This window comes from Callithrix jacchus, chromosome 4 (genome assembly GCF_049354715.1).
Source record: "Callithrix jacchus isolate 240 chromosome 4, calJac240_pri, whole genome shotgun sequence".
In the NCBI taxonomy this organism is placed as follows: Eukaryota; Metazoa; Chordata; class Mammalia; order Primates; family Cebidae; genus Callithrix; species Callithrix jacchus.
In genome coordinates, this window is record NC_133505.1 from 114480768 (window position 1) to 114500251 (window position 19484).

The 19484-nt window shown below is 38.9% G+C and overlaps 1 protein-coding gene across 5 annotated transcripts in view; it reads left to right on the forward strand.

Annotated features, from left to right (window-relative positions):
- The window catches only part of AFG1L (AFG1 like ATPase), a 251443-nt gene that overhangs the window by 91763 nt on the left and 140196 nt on the right, over window positions 1-19484 (forward strand). The window lies entirely within an intron of this gene.

A 19484-nucleotide genomic window follows, 5' to 3' on the forward strand; every position in this document is an offset into this window, starting at 1 on the left:
TAACCCCTGCAACAAAGAATTATGTTGCCAAAAATGTCAATGGTGCTCTGGTACAAGGTGATGGCGATGGATGTGGAGAGAAGGATAGATTTGAGAGAGATTTAGACGGTGAAGTGGACAGCACTTGGCTATAGGTTGGATACTGAGGGAAAAGGAAAGGATATTTTCTTCTTCTTATTTTGAGACAGAGTCTTGCCCTGTTGCCCAGGCTGGAGTGCAGTAGTGCAATCTTGGCTCACTGTAACCTCTGACTCCCAGGTTCAAGCAATTCTCCTGCCTCAGCCTTCTGAGTAGCTGGGATTACAGGTTCATGCCACCATGCCCGGCTAATTTTTATATTTTTAGTAGGCACGGGGTTTTACCATGTTGGTCACACTGGTCTCAAACTCCTGACCTCGTGATCTGCCCACCTCTGCCTCCCAAAGTGCTGGGATTATAGGTGTGAGCTGCCGTGCCTGGCCAGAAAGGGCATTTTTTAACTTTCTGGCTTGTACAGCTGGGTGAATGCATGTCTGACATTCAACAAAGACAGAAAACTAGAGGTTAGGAGTCTAGAAAATAATGCCTGATGGAAAAGATCACACATTTTTTTCTCTCTCTTTCTATTAATCCTTTAGCCCCTTTGTTTAATTCCTTCTGCTTCATTCATTTCATTCCCTCCATTTCTAGTTATAATGCTTCAATTTCCTAGACAAGAATGCATGATTGTTGGTGATGGTGGGGGTTACAGTCATAGCCTAATCAGTTAATACTTAATTTATTGTTTGTGATAACTCAACTTGTTAATTTATAGACAAATTATTAATTTTAGTATAAAATTGTGAGGAGTATTTCATCATTATTAATTTTAATAGAAAATAATTGGTGGTCATGTAAAGCAACGCCAAATTTAGGAACCTAAAAGAGTAAATAGCTGTGGAGTGGAGTGTCTCAGAAGGTCTTGTAGAAGAGAAGGGAAAGCCATACTTGAGGCGGGTAGAAGGAATAAGGAAGGTACCAAAGACTACTATTCTGCACTTCACTATTTTTTCTAGCCCTAACTTCCAGTTCATGCTTTGTTTGGGTCCAAGGCCTCACACTCTGTATACCATGCAGCTGTTAAAACACAAAATCAGTGTCAGCTTGTGATTACTATATATTTTGTTTTGTTTTATTTTTGTTTTGTTTTGAGACAGGGTCTTGCTCCGTCACCCAGGCTGGAGTGCAGTGGTGCGATACCACTACAAGATGCTAGAAATATTGTTTAACATAAACTAAACAGGCTGGGCATGATGACTCATGCTTATAATCCCAGACTTTTGGGAGGCTTAGGCAGGAAAATTGCGTGAGTGCAGGAGATTGAGACTAGCCTGGGCAACATAATGAGACCTTATCTCTACAAAAAATTTAAAATTAGTTGGGCACTATGGTGAGTGGCACTGCTCACTGCATCTTCGACCTCCTGGGCCCAAGCAATCCTTCCACCTTAACTTTGTGAGTAGCTTGGACCACCAGGCCCAGATAATTTTAAATTTTTTGTAGATCTCTGTGTTGCCCAGGCTGGTCTCAAACTTCTGGGCTCAAACTATTTTCCCACCTTAGCCTCCCAAAGTGTTTGGATTATAGGCATGAGTCTCTGTGCCTGGCATGATTACTACTTTAGTTTTTAGTTTTTTGTTTTGGGTCTCTAGGGATTTTCCTTTCTTGCAGTCTCAAAATGTTTATTTAATTAAATAAATTAAGTAATTTCTTTATTTGTTTTTAGAGATAGGGTCTTTCTCTGACCCAGGCTGGAGTGTAGGGGTGTAGTTATAGCTCACTGTAACCTTGAATGCCTGGGCTCAAATGATCCTCCTGCCTTAGCCTCCTGAGTTGCTAGGACTACAGGCATGCACCACTGTCCCCAACTAATTTTTAATTGATTTTTTTTTTGTAGAGTTAGGGTCTCGTTATGTTGCCCAGGCTAGTCTCAAACTCCTGGGCTCAAGCAGTTCTCCCTTCTAGGCCTCCCAAAAGGCTGGGATTATAAGCATGAGCCATCACACCCAGCTGTTAGTTTATTTTAAATAATATTTCTAGTGTCTTGTAGTGGTACTATTATATGTGTATATATATTTTGCTTTATATACATTCACTTATTTTTTCGTTTATTTCAAATATATAATGACAAAGCTATAAAATTAACATCTGGTTATTTTCTTTATTTTTTAAATTTATTTTTCTTTTTTGCTAGGAAAAGACTTTTATTTTTTTACTTACCAAATAGTTTTATATTTTAGCTATGAAGGCAATTAAGGCAATTACCAGAGCCAAACTTGTTCTTTTTTTTTTTTTGAGATGAAGTGTTGTTCTGCCACCCAGGCTGGAGTGTTGGAGTGCAGTGGCGTGATCTCAGCTCACTGCAACCTCTGCCTCCTGGGTACAAGTGATTCTCCTACCTCAGCCTCTCAAGTAGCTGTGAATACAGGCTTGCACCACCATGCCTGGCTAATTTTTGTATTTTTAGTAGAGACAAGGTTTCACCTGTTAGCCAGGCTGGTCTCAAACTTCTGACCTCGTGATCCACCCACCTCAGCCTCCCAAAGTGCTGGGATTACAGACGTGAGCCACTGAGCCCGGCCCAAACTTGTTCTTAACAAGTAGAATTGTAATGTGCATTAAGTCAAAGAGTCTCTTACACCTTTCTGGGCCTATTCACTTAGTAGAAACTTTAACCATGTTCTTCATCTCATGCATTCAAATGATCCCATCACCTAGGTACTGAGCATAGTACCCAACAGTTAGTTTTTCCACCCTTACCCTCTTCTAGCCCCCACTCTAGTAGTCCCCAGTGTCTACTGTTCCCATCTTTATGTCCATGAGTACCCAATGCCTAGCTCCCACTTATAAGTGAGAACATATGGTATATAGTTTTCTGTTCCTGCATTAATTTGCTTAGGCTAATGGCCTCCAGCTGCATCCATGTTGCTGCAAAAGACATGATTTCATTCTTTTTATGGCTGTGTAGTACTCCTTGGTGTTATGTACCACATTTTCCTCCTCAAGTCTGTCATTGATGGGCACCTAGGTTGATGCTATGACTTTGCTGTTGTGGATAGTGCTGTAATGAATGTGCAAATGCATGTGTTTGAGTAGAATGATTTGTTTTCTTTTGGATATACACCCAGTAATGGAATTGCTGAGTAAAATTGTAGTTCTGGTTTTTTTGTTTTTTGTTTTGTTTTTTGAGATGGAGTCTAGCTCTGTTACCCGGGCTGGAGTACAGTGGCATGATCTTGGCTTTGCCTCTTGGGTTCAAGTGATTCTCCTGCCTCAGCCTCCCAAGTAGCTGGGACTACAGACATGCGCCACCATGCCCAGCTAATTTTTGTATTTTTAGTAGAGATGGGCTTTTACCATACTGGCCAGGATGGTCTCAAACTCCTGACCTTAAGTGATCCACTTGCCTCAGCCTCCCAAAGTGGTGGGATTACAGGCGTGAGCCACTGCGCCTGGAGTTCTGTTTTAAGTTCTTTGAGAAGTCTCCAAATTGCTTTCCACAGTGGCTGGACTAATTTACATTCCCACCAATGGTGTATAAGCATTCCCTTTTCTGCAAAGCCTCACCAGCATCTGTTATTTTTCTTTTTTTAATACTAGCCATTCTGATTGGTGTGAAATGATATCTCATTGTGGTTTTGATTTCTGTTTCTCTCGTGATTGGTGATGTTGATTTTTTTACATATATGTTTGTTGGCCACTGTGTGTCTTCTTTGAGAAGTGTTTGTTCATGTCTTTTGCTCATGTTTTAATGTTTTTTTTTTTTTTGCTTGTTCAGTTATTTAATTTCCTTATAGAATCTGGATATTAGACCTTTGTCAGATGCATAGCTTGCAAATATTTTCTCTTATTCTGTAGGTTGTCTGTTTACTCTGTTGTTAGTTGCTTTTACTGTGCAGAAGTTCTTTAGTTTAATTAAAAGAACTTACAAATTTTTGTTTTTGTTGCAATTGTTTTTTTGAGGATTTAGTCATAAATTATTTCCCCAGACTGATATTCAGAATGGTGTTTCCTAGATTTTCATCTAGGATCCTTTTTTTTTTTTTTTTTTGAGATGGAGTTTCGCTTTTTCGGCCAGGCTGGAGTATAGTGGTGGGATCTCGGCTCACTGCAACCTCCACCTCCTAGGTTCAAGTGATTCTCCTGCCTCAGCCTTCCAAGTAGCTAGTAACTAGCATGCACCTCCGTGCCTGGATAGTTTTTGTAGTTTAGTAGAGATGGGGTTTCATCATGTTGGTCAGTTGACCACAATCTCCTGACCTCATGATCTACATGCCTTGGCCTCCCAAAGTGCTGGGATTATAGGCGTGAGCCACCCTATCCAGTCTCATCTAGGATTATTATAGTTTGAGGTCTTACATTTAAATCTTTTTTTCATCTTGAGTTAATTTTTGCATATAGTGAAAGGTAGGGGTCCAATTTCATTCTTCTGCATATGGCTAGCCAGCTGTCGCAGCATTGTTTATTGAATAGGGACTCCTTTCCCCATTGCTTATTTTTGTCAACTTTGTTGAATATCAAATATCTGTAGGTGTACACCTTTATTTCTGTGTTTCTTATTTTCTTCCATTGGTCTATATGTCTGTTTTTGTACCAGTACCATGCTGGTTTGGTTACCATAGACTTACGGTATAGTTTGAAGTTGGTTAATGTCATGCCTTTGACTTTGTTCCTTTTATTTAGGGTTGCTTTGGTTATTCTGGCTCCTTTTCAGTTCCATATGAATTTTAGAATAGTTTTTTCCAATTCTGTGAAAAATGACATTGGTAATTTGATAGGAATAGCATTGAATTCATGCATTGCTTTGGGCAGTATGACCATTTTAATGACATAGATTCTTCCAGTTCATGAGCCTGGAATATTTTTCCATTTGTTTGTGTCATATACGTCTTTTAGCAGTGTTTTGTAGTTCTCCTTGTAGAGATCTTTCACCTCCTTGGTTAGATGTATTTGTAGGCATTTTTTGTGTGTATGGCTATTACAAATGGGATTGCATCCTTGATTTGGCTCTCAGTTTGAATGTTATTGGTATATAGAAATGCTACTGATTTTTATATATTAACTTGGGTATTCTGAAACTTTCCTGAAGTCATTTATCAGTTCCAGGAGACTTTTGATGGAGTCTTTAGAGTTTTCAAAGTATAGAATCATATTGTCTGTAAATAAAGATAGTTTGATTTCTCCTTATCCATTTTGAATCCCTTTTATTTCTTCCTCTTGCCTGATTGCTCTGGCTAGCACTTCCAGTACATGAATAGGAGTGGTGAGAGTGGGCATCCTTGTCTTATTCCAGTTCTCAAAGGGAATGCTTCCAGTTTTTGCCCATTTAGTGTGATGTTGGCTGTGGGTTTGTCATAGATGGCTCTTATTATTTTTTAGGTGTGTTCCTGCAATGTCTAGTTTCCTGAGGGTTTTTATCATGAAAGGATGTTAAGTTTATTGAAAGCTTTTTCTGCATCTATTGAGATGATTCTGTGGTTTTTGTTTTTAATTCTGTTTGTGTGGCGAGTCACATTTATTTATTTATTGATTGATTGATTGATTGATTGATTGAGATGGAGTTTTGTGCCTGTTGCCCAACTGGAGTACAATGGCATGATTTCAGCTCACTGCAACCTCCACCTCCTGGGTTCAATCAGTGGTGACACATTTATTGATTTGCGTATGTTGAACTAACCTTGCATCCCAGGACTGAGGCCTACTTGATTATGGTGAATTAACATTTTGATGCATTGTTGAATTCAGTTTTCTAGTATTTTTTGAGGATTTTTGTATCTATGTCCATCAGGGATGTTAACCTTTTCATTGTTTCTTTGCTGGGTTTTGGTATGAAGGTGATACTGGCTTTTTAAAATTAGTTAGGGAGGAGTCTCTTCTCCTGAGTTTTTTTGAAATAGTTTCAGTAGAATTGGTACCAGCTCTTCTTCGTATGACTGGTAGAATTTGGCTAGAATCTCTGATCTAGGGCTTTTTTGGATTGGTAGGTTTTTAATTATTGATTCAATTTTGGAACTTGATATTGGTCTGTTTGGTGTTTCGATTTATTTCTGATTCAATCTTGGGAGATTATGTATTTCCAGGAATTAATCCATTTCCTCTAGATTTTCTGGTTTGTGTGTATAGAATTGTTCATATTAGTCTATGAGGTTCTTTTGTATTTCTGTGGGATTGGTTGGAATGTCACCTTTGTCATTTCTGATTGTGCTTATTTGGATTTTCTTTCTCTCTTTTTGTTAATCTAGCTAGCAGTCTATAGATCTTGTTTATCCTTTCAAAGAACCAACTTTTGGTTTTGTTGATTCTTTGTGTGGAGTTTTGAGTCTCAATTTTGTTTAGTTATGCTCTGATTTTAGTTATTTCTTTTCTTCTGCTAGCTTTGAGGTTAGTTTTTTCTTGTTTTTCTGGTTCTTCCAGGTGTGATGTTAGATTGTTAGTTTGAAATCTTTCTTTTCGTGGTAGTACTATAACCTTTTTTCTTAACACTGCTTTTGCTGTATCCCGGAGATTTGGGGATATTCTGTCTTTGTTTTTATTTATTTCAAAGAATCTTTTGATTTCTGCCTTGATTTTGTTGTTTACCCCAAAGTCGTTCAGGAGCAAGTTGTTTAATTTCTATGTAATTGTGTGGTATCGAGAGATCTTCTTGGTATTGATTTCTGTTTTTATTCTATGGTCCAAGAGTATGGTTGATATAATTTTTATTTTTAAAAAATTTATCAAGACTTGCTTTATGATTGAGCATATGGTCAATCTTAGAGTATGTTCTGTGAGCAGATTAGAAGGGTGTATATTCTGTGATCGATGTGTAGTGTATTCTATATATCTGTTAGTTCAATTGGCCAATTGTTGAATTTAAGTCCAGAATTTCTTTGTTAATTCTCTGCCTTGATGATCTAATCTGTCAGTGAGATATTGAAGTCCCCTGCTATTATTGTGTGGCTATCTAAGTTTTTTTGTAAGTGTAAAAGTACTTGTTTTATGAGTCTGGATGCTCCAGTGTTGGATACATATGTATATTTCAGATAGTTAAATCTTATTGAATATAACCCTTTATCATTATGTAATTACCTGCTTTGTATGTTTTTACTGTTGTTGGTTTAAAGGCTATTTAATCTGATATAAGAATAGCCTTTTTTTTTCTTTTTGCATGGTAGATCTTTCTCCACCCCTTTACTTGGAGCCTATGGGTGTCATTACATTGTGAGATGGGCCTCTTGAAGACAACAGATGGATGGGTCTTGTTTCTTGATCCAGCTTGCCACTCTGCCTTGTGAGGCATTTAGACCATTTACATTCAAGGTTAATATTGATATGTGAAGTTTTGATCCTATTGTGAAGTTGTTAGCTGTTTGCTTTGTAGTTTCTATTTTTTTTTCTCTATAGGGTCTGTGGACTATGTAATTAACTGTGTTTTTATGGTAGCAGGCATTATTCTTTTGTTTCCATGTTTAGGACTTCCTTATTGTAAGGCTGCTCTTAGTGGTAACACATTCCTTTAGCATTTGCTTGTCTGGAAAAGATTTTATTTCTTTTTTGCCATGAAACTTAGTTTGGTAGGATATGAAATTTTTGGTTGGAGTTTCTTTAAGAATGCTGATAATAGGCCCCCAATCTCTCCTGGTTTGCAAGGTTTCTGCTGAGAAGTCTGCTGTTAGCCTGATGGGGTTCCTTTTGTACATAATCTGTCCTTTTTCTCTAGCTGCCTTTAAGATTTTTTTCCTTCAGCATTGACCCTGAACAGTATGGTGACTATATATAGTGTCTTGCAGGTGTTCTCTGGATTTCTTGTACCTCCCTGGCAAGATTAGGAAAGTTTTCTTTCTCTCTCTTTCTTTCTTTCCTTCTTTCTTTCTTTTTTTTTTTTTTTGACATTTTTTATAAATTTGTTTATCCATATTCTAAGGACTAGAGGAGTTTTCTTGAATTATTGCCTAAGTATATTTTCCAAGTTGTTTCCTTTTTCTTCTTCTCTCTCAGGAATGCCAATAATTTGAAGGTTTGGTTGCTTTACATAATCCTACATGTCTCAAAGAATTTACTTCTTTTTCTTTCTTTTTTTTTTTTTTTTGTCAGATTGCGTTAATTCCAAAGACCAGCCTCAAAGTCCTGAAATTATTTCCTTTGCTTGGTCCAGTCCATTGATAAAGCTTTCAACTTTATTTTGAAATTCCTTAAATGAGTGTTTCAATTCTAGAGGCTCTGACTGATTTCTTTTTAAGATGTTTATTTCTTCATTTCCTGGATTGCTTTAGAAGTTTCTTTGTCTCAATTTTTAACTTTGTCTTGGATCTCTATGAGCTTCCTTGAAAGCCATGCTTTGACGTTTTTCTTTTCTTTTCTTTCCTTCCTTCCTTTCTTTTTTCATTTCTTTTCTTTTCCCTCCTCTCCCTTCCCCTCCCTCCCCTCCCCTCCCTCCCTCCCTTCTTTCCTTCTTTCCTTCCTTCTTTCTGATATAGAGTCTCACTCTGTTGCCCAGGCTACAGTGCAGTCATGCGATCTCAGCTTACTGCAACCTCCACTTCCCAGGTTCAAGCAATTATCCTGCCTCAGCTTCCTGAGTAGCTGGGATTACAGGCATGTGCCACCAGGCCCAGCTTATTTTGATATTTTTAGTAGAGACAGGGTTTCACCATATTGGCCAGGCTGAACTCCCTACCTCAGGTGATCTGCCTGCCTTGTACTAGGATTCTAGGCATGAGCCACCACACCTGGCCTATGATTTGAGTTCTTTATCTGTCATTTCTGAGTTTCTATTTTGGTTAGGGACCTTTGCTGGAGATCTAGTGCAATCCTTTGGTGGTGTCACTACCTTTAGATTTTTCATGATGCCAGAATTCTTGTGCTGGTTCCTTCTCATCTAGAGATACTGGCACTTCTGATTTTTGTAATTATTTTCATGCAGGTAGGATTCTTTTTCTTTCCTTTCTCTTTTCTCTGTTTGCCTAGGGGATGCGACTGTAGAGAATGCTTGGTAAGATCTTTTGGCTTTGCTTCTATAGCCCTATGCTGCCACCACCACCACCTTCTTCTTCTCCTCCTCCTCTTCTTCCTCCTCCTTCTTCTTCCTCCTCTTCCTCTTCTTCTCCTCTCCTCCTTCTTCTCCTTCTCCTCCTCCTTCTTCTTCATCTTTTCTTCCTTCACCTTCCTTCTCCTTCTTCCTCCTTCTCCTTCTTCTTTTTTTTTTTTTGGAGACAGAGTCTCACTCTGTCACCCAGGTTGGAGTGTGGAGTACAGTGGCCCAGTCTCGGCTCACTACAACCTCCTCCTCCCAGGTTTAAGCAATTTTCCTGCCTCAGACTCCTGAGTAGCTAGGATTACAGGCACTGCCACCATGGCTGGCCAATTTTTGTATTTTTAGTAGAGACAAGGTTTCACTATGTTGGCTATACTGGTCTCGAACTCCTGACCTCAAGTGATCTGTCTACCTCAGCCTCTCAAAGCACTGGGATGACCTGGCTACCCTATAAAACCTTCTTTCAGCAGGTTTTGTATTAGGCTGTGAAGTTTGTCTTACAAGCCTACAGGTGGCTTGTAAGAGCTAGCTACAGCCAGTATGTTTGGGTATGTACTTGATCTTGTTTACTGGCAGAAGCTTTTTGTTGTTCCAGGCAATTAGCTGATTTGTAGAAAGTACAGTGGTCTGCACTCCCTGTTCAGTCCTAGTGGTGACAGGGTTTGGAATGGCGGCAGTGGGAACCGCAAAGGGCAGAGGCAGACCTGGTAAATCTGCCTGCAGGTCCCCTGATGCTAGACATAAGCACTAGTGCCAAGGGAGAATCCAGTGGGTGACCATGAGGTACCCAAAGGTTTTCCTAGATGTGGAGCTGGGAAACCTGCTCAGCTCCAAGTTCTCTGCATGAGGATGAGGGGATGGCTTAAGCTCCTAATCCAGGAGAGTGGGTACTCCAGATGCCTGGAGGTCTTCCTGCATGTGAGCAGAGAGGGTCTCACTGCACTATGATCTATGTCCTGGAAGCATGGGGCAGCTTAGGCTGCTGAACCAGATTTGAGGGTGCTCTGAATGCCTGGAGATCTGGTTGTGAGACAGAGAGGGCTTTCTCACATCAGACTCTCTGCACAGGAAGAGTGGGGCAGGTCAAGCTGCCAATCCAGGTGAGCGATGCTCCAAATGCTTGGGAGTCTGCCTGGACATGGAGCAGAGTGGGCCCCCATGCACCAAGTGCTCTACACAGGAGTCGGGGGACAACTTAGGCTGCTGGACCAAGCATGTAGGTGCTCTGAATGCCTAGAGATCTTCTGGGCATGTAACAAAGAGGGTCCTCCTGCACCAGGATCTCTGCACAGGAAGGGTGGGGCAGCTCAGACTGCTGAACCAGGCCAACAGGTGTTCCAAATGCCTGGAGATCTGCCTAGGTGTGGAGCAGAGAGAGCCTTGCTGTACTATGATCTATGCCCAGGAAGGGTGGGGTGGTTCAGGCTACTGGTTCAGGTAAGTAGGTATTCCAAATGCCTGAATTTCTGCCTGGGGTTAGAAGAGAGAGGGCTTTGCTGCACCATGATCTCAGGGGAGCAGGGTGGGGCACCTAGCAATGGCACATGCAGATCAGTTGCAGGTTTCCAACCTGGCCCTGGCTGCAAGTCTCACCACGTAGGAGAAACTGCAGCTGTAGCAGCTCTCTTCCCATGCCAGACTTGTGACAGGGGAGAGCACAATTCAAGCACCTACTGCTGAAGCACCTTCCACAGTTCTGGATGTGGAGGCCCCCTACCCAACTCTGGAGCAGATGCTCCAATTTCTGGCCTGAGACTAAAATGCCTGTACAGCCATGCTGTGGGTGAACAAAGAATGGCCTGGATTAAAAATGGTGTCCTGCTCTCAGTCTCAGATCTGGGAAAATGCCTGCAGCTTTCCCCAGTGTTTTTCCTTCATAGTGTCTCCAATCCTCTCCTCAAGTTAACTCCAGGGCTTGGGAGAAGCAAAATGCTCTCCTTTGGCCTGTTTCTTGGATCCCAGTGGAAAGATGAGTCACGGAGGGAGACTTCTTTCTCTCTCACATACTGGGGCTTCACTCACCTTTATCAGCGGGGTGCTATCATGGGGGCTGTTTTCTGGCATTCTCCTTCCTGGGATCTGGGATGTCCTTTATGATTTTGATAGATTCCCATTTTCCTCCTTGAATTAAAACTCAGAGTTGATCTTCATGTACTATCTTGCTATTTCCAAGTGTCTGAGGCATGCCGAAAGCTGCTAATCCACCATCTTGGCAAAAACCAACCCCAAAAACTCATTTTCTATTTTATGGTACAATCTGGTTAAGGCCATTGAACCTGAAATAAGGAGCATCTTGGATCAGATTCATAGGAATAGGAAATTACTTGAAAAGTTTCAGATAAAATATATGCAGAGAGAGTTTATATTTAATTTCTTATTTTTATAAAGCTTCAAATAAATTGTTCATTCAGCAGTGTTATAATTTAGGTAAATATTTTAATGTCTACATACAAGTAGATAGATTTTTAATTTTTCTTTCTTTTTTTTAATCAGAAGAGATCTGGAGTATGGTTTTTACTTTTCAAAGATTCTAGTGTCAAGAGCTGGTGTGTTTGCACATGTCTGTCATCCTAGCTACTTGGGAGGCTGAGGCAGGAGAATTGCTCAAGTCCAGGAGTTCAAGGCTACAGTAAGCTACAATCATGCCTGTGAATAGCCACTACACTCTAGCCTGGGCAACATAGGAAGGCCTTGTCTCTGGAAAAAAAAATTATAGTGTCAAATCATCAGAATAGCTAGAAACAAAAATCCATGATTTAAAATTTCACATACATGATTCTCACATTTTAGGTACTAAAATAAGATTCTGTTGATCTCATGACTTTCCAGTATACTAAGACTGATTTAAGTGAAGACTGACAATAAATTAATAACAGATTAGTAGGTTAAATTAGTTACAAATTTGAAATGAAATTAATAGTTCAACTTGAGAAATTTGTTCAATCAAAAATAGAAATACACTTTTATGGGGAAATAGACTACATAAATTACAATGATTATGTTTCTTTGGCAGATTAACACAAGGTGCTAAATATGTCCCATGCTGACTGACCCTAGAACTGTAAGAACAGTGAACTTTGGAGGTTCTGGTTTTTATTCACTATTTATTATAATAAAAATGCATTAGATAGCATTAGAATGTCAATAATAATATTATTTTTCTTAGATTATCAGGTAATAGCATTATGTGATTCCTACTCAGACCAGCATATTCACACTAAATAAAAGACTGGATATCACTAGAAAGTTGGCTAACAGTTATGGGTATGCACGTACATATACACAGTAATTTAATTATTATTTTAATGCTTCTAGGGGGAAAAGTCCAATGTTCATTACCTTAAAAGCTGACAAAACATTTGGCAAAATTCAACATCCTTTCTTCATAGAATAACTTCATAAAATATAAGTAGATGAATAGTTTCTTAATATGAATACCAAATATATGTGTCTTAGTTAAAAAGTCTGAATTAGGCCGGGCGCAGTGGCTCAAGCCTGTAACTCCCAGCACTTTGGGAGGCCAAGGCGGGTAGATCACAAGGTCAAGAGATCGAGACCATCCTGGTCAACATGGTGAAACCCCGTCTCTACTAAAAAAAAAAAAAAAAAAAATTAGCTGGGCATGGTGGTGCGTGCCTGTAATCCCAGCTACTCAGGAGGCTGAGGCAGGAGAATTGCCTGAACCCAGGAGGCGGAGGTTGCAGTGAGCCGAGATCGTGCCATTGCACTCCAGCATGGGTAACAAGAGCGAAACTCTGTCTCAAAAAAAAAAAAAAAAAAAAAAGTCTGAATTATGCTTAGCAGGGAAACTATGGAGGCTACAGTTATGAACACATAAGGATGACAATGATTACTTTTTAGTATTGAACTGAAGTACAGACAGATTATGACAACTAGGTGGGAAGTGAGGGAAACCAAGAAAAAGCCACATATCTTGATTGCAGAGATGCACCAAAATTAGACCTTGTTCAAGATTATATACACTTGTTAAGAAATACCCTAACATGAGAACAATAAAAGATACTGCAGCATTAAATCTAATTCTTAAAAGGTGAAAGAGGCTAAGTTCAGTGGCTTATATCTGTAATCCCATCACTTTGGGAGGCCAAGGTGGGCAGATCACTTGAGGCCAGGAGTTGGAGACCAGCCTGGCCCACATGGTAAAACTCTGATTCTATTAAAAATACAAAAAAATTAGCTGGGTATCATGGTGCATGCCTGTAATCCCAGCTACTTAGGAAGCTGAGGCATGAGAATGGTTTGAACCCAGGAGGCGGAGGTTGCGGTAAACTGAGATTAGGCCGCTATACTCCAGCCTGGGCAACAGAGCAAGAGTCTGTCTCAGTAAATAAATAAAATAAAATAAAATAAAACAAAAAAGGTAAAAGAATAACATCCTTTTACAGATGATCTACTAAAGAGAAATATGTTTTAGGAAATTTTTGTTTTATATTATTCAAAGATTAGGAAAACATAGACTCTGCAATACAGATGATCCAAGCTGAGAAAAGACAATAAACTGAGCTGAAAACCTGTTTACTGAGATCAACTGTGATAAGAGAAAGCAAAATGAAATAAGAAGAGATTAAATTAATTAAAATTAAATAAATTAAAATCAGCATTAGAAGCACTAAACTGTAGAGTTAAAACTGCAGAAAGTAAAATCAGTGATGTAGGAAACCAACATAAGAAGCTCTGGCAGAATGTAGAAAGGATAATAGAATGATGAAGAAAGAAAATAAGCCCCCTGGGGGAAAGAGGACTTAATGTGAACTTATTGAAGAGGAATATTTGGAATGATAAAAACTGATCAAAACAATAAATTGGTTATAAATGATAATTTTGTTCCCTTTGCAGGGAGAGTACGAATCTTGAGGGTCATTGTCATCAGTTGTAACTGTCATCAGTTGTAACACTGGAATATACACAGTCACGCATTTTAGAATTTAAAGTATGCCTTCTAATTTTCAAATTACTTGAAAACCTTTTCTACAAAAGTAGACAAGATGAAAGATCGAAGAAAAATATTTCTTAGAGCAAAAGCTAGAAAACAGCAAAAAGGTGTGAATAAAAAGTGTGAAACAAGATCAAACATTTCGTTGTCAGGGAATATAAATGGGTTAAGTTCTCTATTAAAAACTAAAACCTCTTCAGTTTTTGTTGAGTAAGACCATAGCCAAATGATCTTTCTGCAGATAACAATGATAAATTCTGAGCAAAATACTCTTCACAATTATGTGAAGGTCCTGGAGAGTGGAAAAAAAAGGCCGGCAGATTCTAGAAGAAAGACAACACTTGGAAGAATGTTCAGCATGGAGAGTTTCCTGTTTTTTATGATACCAGCCTTAGGGCAGGGTGAAATCAGTGCTGCATTGATACCTGCTATTCTCATAGAAAATCCAGTCTTTCTGGCCTGAAAAACCAGCTGACAGAGTTTTGGGCAAGAACTACTGCTGGAAAATGAGAAATGGATCCCAGAGAGAACTAGATTGGTATAGCCCCAAGTTCCGTTTGTAACCGCTGCCCAAATCTCTGACTGACTTCTGAACCATGCATGTTCAGGGCAGACTAAAAGCTACTCAGCTAAGGGCAGGTTCAGAACTGAGATTTGAGTTGCTGCCCAAGAGAAGAGTTTGTAGTGTGAATCCAAGCAAGGTAATTTCCTACTAAAGCAAAAATATCAACACTCTTCAGTGAAGAAAATTAAATTCACAGTATAACATTCACAAGGTCCAGGATACAATCCAAAATTGAAGAATGAGGAAAATGTGACTCATACTGAAGTTGAAAAGCAGTCAACAGTCACCAACCCCAATATGATCTAGATTAGTAGACAGATACTTTAAGGCAGTATAGCTGGGAAAGCAATTGCTGGGGAAGGGTGAGGTAAAGAAAATATGTTCAGAATGAATGAAAAGACAAGAAATCTCAGCAGAGAACTGAAACCATAAAAAATATAAATTCTAGAACTATATAATATATCAAAATTCACTTGATGACTTAATAGCAAACTGGAGATAACAAAGGAGAGGTTCAAATAACTTAAAACTGTCCAGTGTAAGGACTAGAAAGAAAATGATTGGAAGAAAAGAAACAGACCCTTTAGAATGTGAAGAACTGTACAAGCTTCTAACATATTTCCAATTAGAATTCCAGAAGGCAAAGAGAGAGAGAATGGGGCAAAACTTTAGAAAGAACAATGACTGAAAAATTTCCAATCTGGAACACAAATTTATAGATTCAAGAAACTTAGTGAACTTGAAGCAGAATGAATTAGGCACACTGTTGTAAAACTGCTAAAAACCTAAGGTAAAGAGCAAATCTAGAAAGCAACCATAGGAAACATGACACATTAAACATGGGGGGAGAATGATTGGGAACTGATGACTTTTGTTAGAAACTATGGAGGTCAGAGATAGTGGAACATCTTTAAAATGTTTAGAGGAAGAAACCACCAATTTAGAATCTTGTTCTAGAACTTCCTGTGAGAATGAAGACAGTGGCTTACACCTGTAATTCCAGTGCTTTGGGAGGCTGAGGCAGGAGGATTGTTTGAGGCTAGGAGATTAAGACCTGCCTGAGCAACATAGTGAAACCTCATCTCTCAAAGAAATTTGAAAAGATTTCTAATGTGGTGGCACATACCTGTAGTGGCAGCTTCTCAGGAGGCTGAGGTTGGGGGATGACTTGAACCCATGAGTTTGAGATTGCAGTGAGCTATAATTGTGTCACTGCACTCTAGCCTAGACAACAGAATGAGACCCTATCCACAGTCAATCAATCAATTGATCAATCAATCAATCAAAGAATGAAGGCAAAATAAAGACATTGTACGATTAAAAAGAAAAATACTGGCCTGGGCGAGGTGGCTCATGCCTGTTATCTCAGCACTTTGTGGGGCTGAGGCAAGTGGATCACCTGAGGTCAGGAGTTTGAGACCACCTGGCCAACATGGTGAAACCGTGTCTCTACTAAAAAATAGCTCATGCCTGTATCCCAGCTATTCAGGAGGCTGAGGCAGGAGAATCGCTTGAATCTGGGAGGTAGAGGTTGCAGTGAGCCGAGATTGTGCTATAGCACTCTAATCTGGGCAATGAGAGTGGAACTCCGCCTCAAAAAAAACAAAAAAGATGAATACCTAAGAGAATTTACAACCAATAAATCTGTGCTATAAGAGATTCCGAAACATCTTCAGTTAGAAGGAAAATCATGGATGAGTACTTTGATGATGAAGTGAAATACATCTGAAATGAAAATGGTAAATATTGGGGTAAATATAAGCAGTAGTTTTTTCTTAGTTTCTTTAAAATATAATTGATTGTGTTACATAAAATTATAGCATTGTCTTACAGAGTTAATAGCATATGTAGATATGATACATGTGACACCAGTAGCAGAAAGGGGGATGTTTAGATGGTTCTATACAGATGAAATGTTTCTACATTTTTTTGAAGTTATATGATATGAATTCTAAGTAGAGCATGAAAAACTAAGGATGTATATTGTAATAATAGAACAACTAAAATAAAGGGTTTTACATTAAATTATAAAGGAATTTTAAAATGTATTCAAATAATCCAAAAAAGGTAGGAGAAAAGTAAAAGAAGGGAAAAAAGAAAACAAATAATAAAATTATGGATCGAAATGTTAAATGTTAATGAACTAAACATTCCAATTAAAAGATAGAGATTATCAGAATGAATTAAAAATATCAAGAGATATACTTTAAAAATAAAGACACAGATTGAAAGCAATTGTATGCAAAAAGACATACCATCCAAACAGTAATGATACAAAGGCTAACATGGATGTATTAGTGCAAGATTAAATAAACTTTAGGAAAAGCTGGCCCTTTCTTTCACAGTGAAGATGTATTCTGAGGTAGTTGGGGAGGTCAGCTTCCCAAAGTGGTAGAGGCAGTGGCACCTCAGAGGCCACACCGTGGTCTCAGATGCTGATGCAGGCCTGTGTCACTGCCAGTGGGTAGGCCATGGTGAGTGGAGAAAACAGGCAGTTGTCCCCTCTGCATGCCCTGCACATATACCTGGGCTGTGGGCTCCACCAGTGGATGCTTGTGCAGGGCTCAGCCTTTCCCTCCTTGGTTTCTGGCAGGTATAAACCTGTGTCCCTGACTTCGGGGCCATAGTGCTGAAGTTTGTCTTCTAGGGATTATGTTGTAGGTAAATCAAGTATTGTACGATGGCTTGTGGAAGACAGTTTTGATTCTAAGATCAGTTCAACAACACTTAGCTTCAGTTGTGATCATTTATGATATCAAAAAGAAATATTTTCAACACTAAGGAATTGATTAAATGATTTTTAAGTTTTTTCTTTCCTGTATAAAGGAACAAGTCGTACATTAAAAGATTTTTGACAGCAAGCCCTATCTAATTTTATGGCTGACAAATGTGTGCTATTATCACAAAGGAGAAGTCATAGAGAAAGATGCTACAGACTGTGCCAATTCATTCGTACAAATTTTCTATAGTTCAGTTCAAAAACAACAATGTCTCACATTGTCTAGCAGTTAGATTTTTTTTTTTAGTTTAAGAAAAGGAAAAGACCACAGTGAACTTAAATGAACCCTTTAAAGAAATTAGTTGGAGAATTCCATCCACTCACACTAACACCCCATCTGATAGTAAGGCCTGTAGACTTCAAAGACAATCTAGAGGCAAAATGGAAGGTGGTGGTTGCTGAGCCTCAGCCTCTCACACTCGATAATGAAATAGATGGTTTAAAAAGTTAATAGGAGGGTTCTGGTCGCCATTAGTTTGTACATGGGTTTTGGGTCCTCTTCACACACAAAGGATTCCTAGAAACATCTAAGTTTTGTTCTCTTGTTGAAGACTGTAGTCATGATATTTAAGTCCATTGATTTCTATTACATAAAGAATCTCTGGTGTGAAAAACTACATCATTGGTGTTTGATCTTACTGAAAATAAACATATAAGTATATAGATGGTAGTATTTTTGTAATCAGATTTTATGTATCATTTTATAAAGAGAAAATGAGGGCCAGGTGCAGTGGCTTATGCCTGTAATCTCGACACTTTAGGAGGCCAAGCTGGGAGGATCACTTAAACTCAGGATTTTGAGACTAGCCTGGGCAACATGGCAACATCTCTCAATATACACTTTAGCACCTTCATGGTTCTAAAAAAAAGACCTTTTCGAGCTTATAATTTCCTTGGTTTCCCATTACCTGTTATAGGGCATTGTACTATTTAAAACCAGGGGTGAGGCACAGTGACTCATGCCTGTAATCTCAGCACTTTGAGGGGCCACAGTGGGTGGATCACTTCAGCTCAGGAGTTCAAGACCAGCCAGGGCAACTTGGTGAAACCCTGTCTCTACAAAAAAACCAGGCCAGTGTGGTGGCATGTACCTGTAATCCCAGCTAGTAGGGAGGCTGAGGTGGGAGAATCATCTGAGCCTAGGAAGTTGAGGCTGCAGCGAACCATTGCACTCCAGCCTGGGTGACAGAGTGAGACCCTATCTCAAAAAAAAAAAAAAAATGGTCAGATATCTAAAGTTGACATTTATTGTTTGAATATAAAATTTAATTTATATTCAATTTTTTGAATTTGTAGGATTGATGGAAAGAATTTCATTGTTCTGCCATCTCGAAAGCAGTTTCCATTGAAAACATTCACCAAGGAGACATGCAGTCAGTTAACATCACCAATAGATATGTAGATCACCCTGACTTTGCTTTTTGATGTTTTAGTTTGCGTGTCAACAAACACATAGCAGGTTGAGCACCCCTAATCTGAAAATCTGAAATCTGAAGCTTTTTAAGTGCTGACACCACAAGTGGAAAATTCTGCACTTGACCTCCTGAGACAGGTTGCAGTCAAAACACATGTGATGAGTCTATTGCAGGACTAGATCAGTGTGTATTCTCTCTAAAGCAAGAAATCATGTCACTTCATAAAATCAAAGAGAGACTTTGAAAACAAACTATTGTTAATTAGGCAAATGACTCTACTGGAGGAAACTTTTTAAAAAAAGTTTTTATTTCCATAGGATTTGTGGAACAGGTGGTATTTGGTAACATTACTAAGTTCTTTAATGGAGATTTGTGAATTTTGGTGTACCCATCACCCGAGCAGTATACACTGAACCCAATTTGTAGTCTTTTATCTCTCACCCCCCTCCCACCCTTTTCCCTGAGTCCCCAAAATTAATTGTATCATTCTTATGCCTTTGCATCCTCATATCTTAGCTCCCACTTATGAGTGAGAACATACAATGTTTGGTTTTCCATTCCTGAGTTACTTCACTTATAGAGAATCATAGTCTCTAGTTCCATCCAGGTGGCTGCAAAAGCCATTAATTCCTTCCTTTTTATGGCTGAGTAGTATTCTATTGTATACATATACCACAATTTCTTTATCCATTTCTTGATTGATGGGCATTTGGGCTGGTTCCATATTTTTGCAATTGCGA